This window comes from Mus caroli, chromosome 18 (genome assembly GCF_900094665.2).
Source record: "Mus caroli chromosome 18, CAROLI_EIJ_v1.1, whole genome shotgun sequence".
Lineage (NCBI taxonomy): Eukaryota > Metazoa > Chordata > Mammalia > Rodentia > Muridae > Mus > Mus caroli.
Genome location: NC_034587.1, coordinates 52,298,086 through 52,305,804, shown reverse-complemented (window position 1 = coordinate 52,305,804; position 7,719 = coordinate 52,298,086). Strand labels below are relative to the sequence as shown.

General features: G+C 40.0%; 1 long non-coding RNA gene across 1 annotated transcript in view; it reads left to right on the top strand.

Moving 5' to 3' along the window:
* The window catches only part of LOC110285010, a 28,658-nt gene extending 23,671 nt beyond the window's left edge, over window positions 1–4,987 (top strand). The window contains exon 3 of the long non-coding RNA XR_002377014.1: window positions 4,895–4,987. This is a non-coding gene — a long non-coding RNA (uncharacterized LOC110285010). The remainder of the gene's footprint in view (window positions 1–4,894) is intronic.
* Window positions 4,988–7,719: the final 2,732 nt, after the last annotated feature.

The following is a 7,719-nucleotide window of genomic DNA, read 5'->3' as shown; positions in this document are numbered from 1 at the left end:
AGAGAGAGAGAGAGAGAGAGAGAGAGAGGCAGAGGGGAAGGGAGAGACCAGCCAGAATGGAGTATCATATGGGCTAGCTAGCTTAGGGTTTAGCTGGTATCTGAAAGAATAATGTGGAAATAAATAGACAGACAATGTTATGCTTTCTATGTGAAAGCAGGCAGGAATAACAGAGAGGGTGTGTGAGAAATTGCATTGAGGAATAGATTTCTGGGCTCTACATGTTCCTTTAGGGGGAGAGTTATTCCTCTACTGTTCTCAACATGTCTTTAGGTGTACCATGCTTCTTGAAGGTGGAGCTTTTGCAGGGACTTTTCCTGCCCTGGTGATTGAACAATCCATTTGAATTACCCCTTAAGGGAGATAATGTCTTTGTAACCTTTACAATCCTTTGGGCAGTTCCAGATGTCATGCCTTCACCCAAGTCAGAGTCATGACTTAGAGGTTCAACACATATTCCATTCTTTTAACCAAAACTTATGGCAAAGAATAGACTATAGGCGATAAAGGTAAACTAAAACTGGAGATGTAAGTCAGCCAGGGTTTACCAGAAGAAACAGATTTTCTTTATTGGGACTCAACAACACCTGCTGTTTCCACCTTCTTTCCCTTGGTATAGTGTTTTACATTTTAAAGTGATTATGATGCTTCCTCTCGTCCGTAGCTTAAAAGCTACATCATCCCTCCATGATGACTTGTCAAGGCCAAGTGCCCAGGCTCAGTGACTCAGGTCTGCTCTGTATGGTGTACAGTCTCAGACCTCTTTCATCCAAGAGTTCAAGGTGGACATCCACCATGCTGAAAATCCACCAGCTCGGAGCTTCACTGAGAGTTCGGCCTGGTGCATCACTGCTGTCCTGTAGGTGGCATCCTCACTATGGTATGGGCTTCTAACAGCAAAACGCAGGGTCTCGGAGGGTACAGAGAAGAAGCTCTAAGAAGGACTTAGAAGCCTCAGAACATTGTCTTGTTCTGAAGTACCCATGCTCTTGGTCAAAATCCTGGGTGTTTGTTTTGAGACAGGGTTTCTCTGTGTTATAGCCTTAGATCTCCTGGAACTTGCTTTGTAGCTCAGGCTAGCCTCAAACTCATGGATATCCACTTGCCTCCATCTCCTAAGTGCTCGTATCAAAGGCATGCACCACCACAACCCAACCAAACGTGTGTTTTAAGGTCAGATTCAAAGAGAGTCTTTTCCTTGATAAATGATATTATATACAGATAAGTGGGAGAATTCACAGAGAAGACTAGGCATTAGGTAAACTTTTCATTCGTCTCAAGACATTGATTCAGAAGCAGTGGGGTGTCCTTGAGAATGACAGAGTTTTCTTAGAAAATTCAGCCATCATCAAAGCCACCCCGAGCCAGTGGTTCCTGGGTTCTTGTCTCATGAAGAATGAAATCCATGGACCAAGTGGTGAGGTTTATACAGAAATTTTATTTTTTATTATTCATAGGTAAAATCTTAAGAGGAAAAAAAGAGAAGGCAGAACTCCTGTATAGCAGGATGTGGGTTCTAGGAAATGGGGTACTCTGAGGTCTGGGGAATATTTTAGGGGCTGCTGCTGGAAGTGAGGAATGAGGCTGTCCTCAGTGTGGGTGGCAGAACTTTGAAGTGTCTAGGTGTCTCCTTTCAAAGTCAGTATTGTCCTCATAGATGACTTCCAGGAAAGGGGGCTCAGAAGAGATGAAGAAATAGCAAAGTCCAAGATTGTCTTGGCCTTCAACAAAGCTATTCTCAGGACTTAAGCCATGGTGTCCCGACTCTAGCTGATCTGTTCCTATCTCTGTTCTCATCATCAACTCTATGCCACATTGGCCAGCATTGGCAAACTATGCCTCACGGGGAAAATGCCTGCTTTGTAAGTATTTTTTTAATGGAGCATGTACTCATTTGTGCCCAGACTGACTGTGGCACTTTTCACTGTACAATTATAGAGCTGAGTGGTTGTGACCTAGACAGTAAGTGGCAAAGCCTCACATAATTACCACCTGATCATTTTCAGAAAAGAACTGCCAACTTCAAGCTGGAATTATAGTCTCTTTAAGCAGGAAATATCTAGGCTTAAACTAAGTATGTATATTTATTACATATTTTAAAGAAATCAACAGTGTCTGCTAGTTAGAATTATTCATTAAATGTACTTTAACGTGGGGATTTTTGCATTGTTTATTAATTTTTAAAATAATATCTTGTAGCATTTATAAACTATAAAACAAATCTTATATTTCCTTACGTTATATTATGTGTGATAAAAAACGCCCATTTCTAGAGACTTTTCGCAAAGTGTATTTGAGCTCAGTGCGCAAAATGAATGTTCACATGTCAGAGTAAGTGGTGATAATAATGGGAACATGTGAGTCATGAACTATCAGCTCGGTATGCTGTGACTTGCAGAGGATAGCCTGCATTTGTCAATTTATTATTTATCCTTTGAGAGAGGCTCTCACTCTACCCAATATAAGCTCAGGATGGCCTTGAACTTTGTCAATCCTTGTGCCACAGTACCTGAGAACCAGGATTAAAGGCATAAGCCACCATGCATGGCTTTACAGTCAAATTTTATTTTATATTTTTGTAAAACATACTTTTATTCCAAAGACTCTTTATTTTTAAAAAGCTAGCAAACTGGTTTAGAATTATCCAGTGCTTTAAATTTCTGATGTTTTCCATAGCAGGCCACATAGGCTGAACTTACAGAGTTGTGTATTTGTATTTACCCTAGAGCCTACAAATGCTAATTCAGTTGTTTTCAAAATTCTGATATACTCAAAATATATACAAGTCTTATTTTGGTAATGGTGGAAAACATGAAAAGGAATAAAGAATTTGAACAGCTATAAATAGAAGTCATGCATGCTTATGGGCACGTGTCTGTATAGGTCAAACGTTAACGTCTAGTGTCTTCTTCTATGGGTCTCTCTCTTTCTCTTTCTCTTTCTCTTTCTCTTTCTCTTTCTCTTTCTCTCTCTCTCTCTCTCTCTCTCTCTCTCTCTCTCTCTCTCTCTCTCTCTCTCTCTCTCTCTCTCTTTCTCCCAATGTTCACTGATTTAACCAGGCTTGTGGGTCATCAAGCTCTTTCTCCTCCTTTCTATCTCTATCTCCTCAAGACCAGGAATACAGATTTGCACCCATCATGCCCAGTTTTGAATGTAGGCACTAGGAATTCCAACTAGGGTTCCCATCTTTGCATGGCAAGCACACTACTAAATAAGCCATCTTCCCAGCCCCTATACTAGTCGTACTATTAACAAAAATACTTAATGACAAATTTGATTGAGAAACTGTACTTTGTGCAAAACTAGCTTCTTGATAAAATTTTCTTATGAACTTTGTCTAAATGATAAGACTATAGTTTCTTTCTTTCATGAAACTGAGAGGAGACATCATAAGGATACAGACAGGGAGGAGCCAAACACCTAAGACAAAACCAATTAAAATCCCAAGGAAACATCACACGAATGCCAGTGAAAAAAATCAAAAGTCCAAACCCAGATATTGAGTTTCAGGCCAGTCCTAGCCACTACGTTTTGTGAGCACACGTGTGAGTCAGGCCAGTCCAAACCACAGACAACTGAATGAGAGCATCTTCATTTCTTTTGCCATGCCTGCCCACATCATCACTTCTATTTCTTTTCTTTCTTTTGATCCATGGTTTATTGTTTATTCTCACCATATAAATACTGAGTTCATTCGAGAAATATCACGTTTGAAGTCAGTAGTTCACTGAGCACAATTAGATGCTTAGCTAATGTTAGAAAATACCCTTTCCCTCTTTGGAGAGACTGACGGGGGGCCAGTGTCCTCACAATGGGGCAGAGTGTATACAAACCCTCTTCCCTCCCCACCTGACCTCTCAGAGGAGTTGCATGGTGTTTCCAAAATTCTCTAGACCTCAGTTTAGATAAAGCCAGTTCTGTGACACAGTGACCTACTTTACAGGAAGAGACAGGAAGGGTTAAGTGCAGCCACAACCCTCGATCACTCATTGTTGACTCATAGATATTTATTTATCTTTGATATGACAGTCTCATGCATTTCAGGCTAAACTCAAACTCACTAGGGAGTTGTAAAAATGCTCACCCAGAGCCAGTTCTAGCTATGAGGGGATTTTAGTCCCCTCAAGTTGCAGCAGAAAAGTTTACAGGCCTTAGCAACACCTGTGCACCTCTTGCCTTCCCCTCCCACCCCCAGGTTCTTTTTCTTCTTGCATTAGTGAAATAGCTTCAGAAGGAATAAAAACCACATTTCCTCAGAAATCCATGTTTTCAGAACAATAATTTGTACTTTCTGTCATAATATAGTGGTGAGTAGAAATGTATCTTTGAACCATGTTTTATTAACTTTCCCCCTACAGAGTTACATCAAAAGACTCTATAAATAAATGATGTGCTCAGCCTAATTCCAACATGCATACCAATTACGTCTATTGGTTTCAAAACACGTAGTCAGTACTTTAAACAACCAGGATAATATCACAGACTAAAATATTCAACATTTCCATCTCAGTGTGCTGTCAGCACACAGATGATGATTAGAATTGGAAATCAGTTTCACTGCTGGCACATTGAGTGGCATGATGCATGCTTATGTCAAACTCAATTAACATTCTAACAGTATATCTCAAAGACACTGACCTAATCTCAGAGAACAATGCGTTTATTTATTTCATGTTAAAAATCTCTTATGGTTTGTACATGATTCTGGAAGCAGGAATATTTATTGCTACAATAACATTTCAAGTTGGAGCCCCTGAAGAAATGCAAAGAAATACAATCAGTTTAACAGTCCAACTGTAAGCAACTTGCATCGTTTCTGTCGACAAAGAGGGGGATCTTCTAAAGCTGTAAATCTGCAGAATTTTAAAATTATGTGACGATCTTGTCTCCACAGAAATAACACATGTCAAATAGGTCTGAAGTATGGCATTCTTTTGCATACCTCCGAAAAGAATACTTGAAATCAAGTTGTGTCAGCGAGGAATTTCAGATTAGGTACGAATGTCTTTACGTACCTGTTTATTTGTCAGAGTGACATCTCCAAATATTAATATATAAATCATGAACAAGATAAAATCCATATCTGCATCTTAGAATCTACAGTGTTTAATAATATGTGGGTATGTATGTGTGCATATTTTATCTCCTCCTCCACTAAATGCCAATAGTGAATAATAAGCTGGTGAACACTATCAAGTAGTTATCTATCCAGAATTACAGCAGGAAATACTCAAGGAGATTAAATTCTGGGGGTTTGTTGTTTTTGTTTTTGTTTTGTTTTTGGCTTTTTTGGTCTGTTTTCTTTGTTTGTTTGTGGGTTTGGCTTTTTGTTTGGTTGTTTGTTGTTTTTGTTTTGAGACAGTCTTTCACTGTGTCCTGGAATTCACCAAGTAGGATAGGATGCCTGACCATCTTCTTTATCAACCCCTTCAGCATTGGGATTACAAGCTACCACTCCCAGGCAAATCAAATCACACCATTGTGCTTTGCATAACAAATAGTAGTACTGACTGAACCATAACCCTCTAATTCCCAATTCAGGATTTTTAGGGGAAAAAAAAAACCCAAAACACCAAACTTAACTAGATTTGATGTTAGTATCAAGTGTCAACTGTTAAAGGTTTGTCAACAGGATGGTAGAACATCTGGATAAAAAGAAATGAGTGATATTGTCAAATTATCCATCTGTTTTGTCTACGCAGTATGCACTACCACACTTTCAGAATCTCTGGGCTGGTTGGCATGGGATAGATACAGCATCTGACATTTAGCAGTCCATCATTGCTAGCATCTAGGCTGCTGAACTTTTCCCCTTCACATCTGTATCTCTGCAAACTGCACAGATATGGCTCTGACATACAAGATTACCTTCACTTTCCTTTTACTCTGTCATGTGTAGTTCTCTTTATATTAGTGCTTAAAAACTATTCTCTGAAACTACACAGTGTGAAGAAACAGATGAGGGGAAAGCCGGAGGGATGACGATCCCAATCATCTGCCTGGCAGAATGTATGCGGCTACCCATCAAGACAGAAACAGTGGAGCGGAGCGGAATAGAGAGAGAGCATTTTGTTTCAACCTTGCTTCCCAGGCTGAGTCAGCATTTTGAACCTGACCATGACAGCAGAAATCTGTTTCAGGGAAACAATGTTTTGTATGTCTCCTGGGTATGTGTGGAAAGATTGTCTTAGAGAAGGCTTACGTCAGAGTTCCTGGAGTCTTTCTCAATTCTCCTCAAGTTCAGCAATGACCTTGAACGTTGCCTTACTTTAGAGTCCTTGAAAACTGAGCTAAAAGAGCTGACCCCGAGGAATAGAAGAATGTAATGGAATTACTGACAACAGTTCACATTAGGGGTGCTCAGCTTGCTGTGATTCCTGTCAAATACAAGCTATGGCTGCTTGTTAGTTTTCTAAGGAAGAATTGGTAGAGGATAAAAGTACATGAGGAATGTGAGGGAGGGGCAGAGGTCCACACCCAGTGTCATCCTCTGGGGGTCTCGACTTTTTTGGTTATACCAGATATAACAGCAGCAAATTTATAGTTATAAAGTGGCAATGAAATGATTTTATGGTTTGGGGGGGAGTCAACACAACTTGAGGAACCGAATTAAAGGGTCACAGCACTAGGAAGGTGGAGAACCACTGCTCTGTCCCTCTGTGAATTGTATTTTGAGAGATGATCTCCTACTGAATCAGGGACTTGCTGGTTGCTTCAGCTAAACTGACCAGGGAGACCCCAGACACCTGTGTGTTGTACATACGACACTGTACTAACAGACAGACCACCACATCCACGTTTTCACATGGATGCTGGGGATCCCAGCTCAGATTATCAAGCTTGTACAGCAAGCTCTTGACCTGCTGAGTCACCTCTCCAGCCCCTAGAAGAGAAAAGGCTTATCTACATTTTCTGTACCTTTATCAGATGCTAATTTTCTGTAGAAAGATTACCTTTAAAAACTTAATGCCAAGATTTTTGAAAAGTCTTTATAATCCACATCTCTTAGCCAGGGTATTTTTTTTTTCAATTTTTGTTCAGTTGTGGCATTTCTGGTAAGAGCATTTGCTGCAGTCAGGTTCATCTCATTGCCAGTTTGACTGTATGCAGCATCATGTGGCTATGTCCCACTGAGTTCTGTTTGGGTATGAGCAGGCCTGTCTCCAGAATAGAAACTAAGGTCCAAGTTGGAACTGAATGCAGGTGTCTTCAACTGTGCATTAAAAACAGAGACGATCTGAAACACACAGCTCAAAATATTAGCTTTATCTAACATAAACACAAAGCTGTTCGTCTGGCCAAAAAAAAAAAAAAAAGTGTCGCACAGGCCTGTGCAGAGCCTACTCTGGCAAGAGACTTTATGGATGCAATTGCCTGGGGTACATTGGGCCACTATGTCCATAAAAATAATAATTAAGCTGCAGGATGTATTACATTCCTCAGTTTAGTGCCTGAACCCAGCTCAGAGCATTGATTAATATTTCTCTTTATGTCTTGTTTTTATCATTGAATATGGTACCTACAGGCCATTTATCACCTTTCATTTCTGTTTTCTTTTTTATCACTGCCTCCGTTAAAAGGGAATCAAGAAAGCAATGACGTTTCCCTTTGATAAAACAATAGGAAGGCCTGTCTCCTAGATGTGCTTTTTGGATGGAAATCATCTAGGTTTAGTTGTGTTTTGATTTGAAGCTGATGACTTATAGTCATGCTGACTGA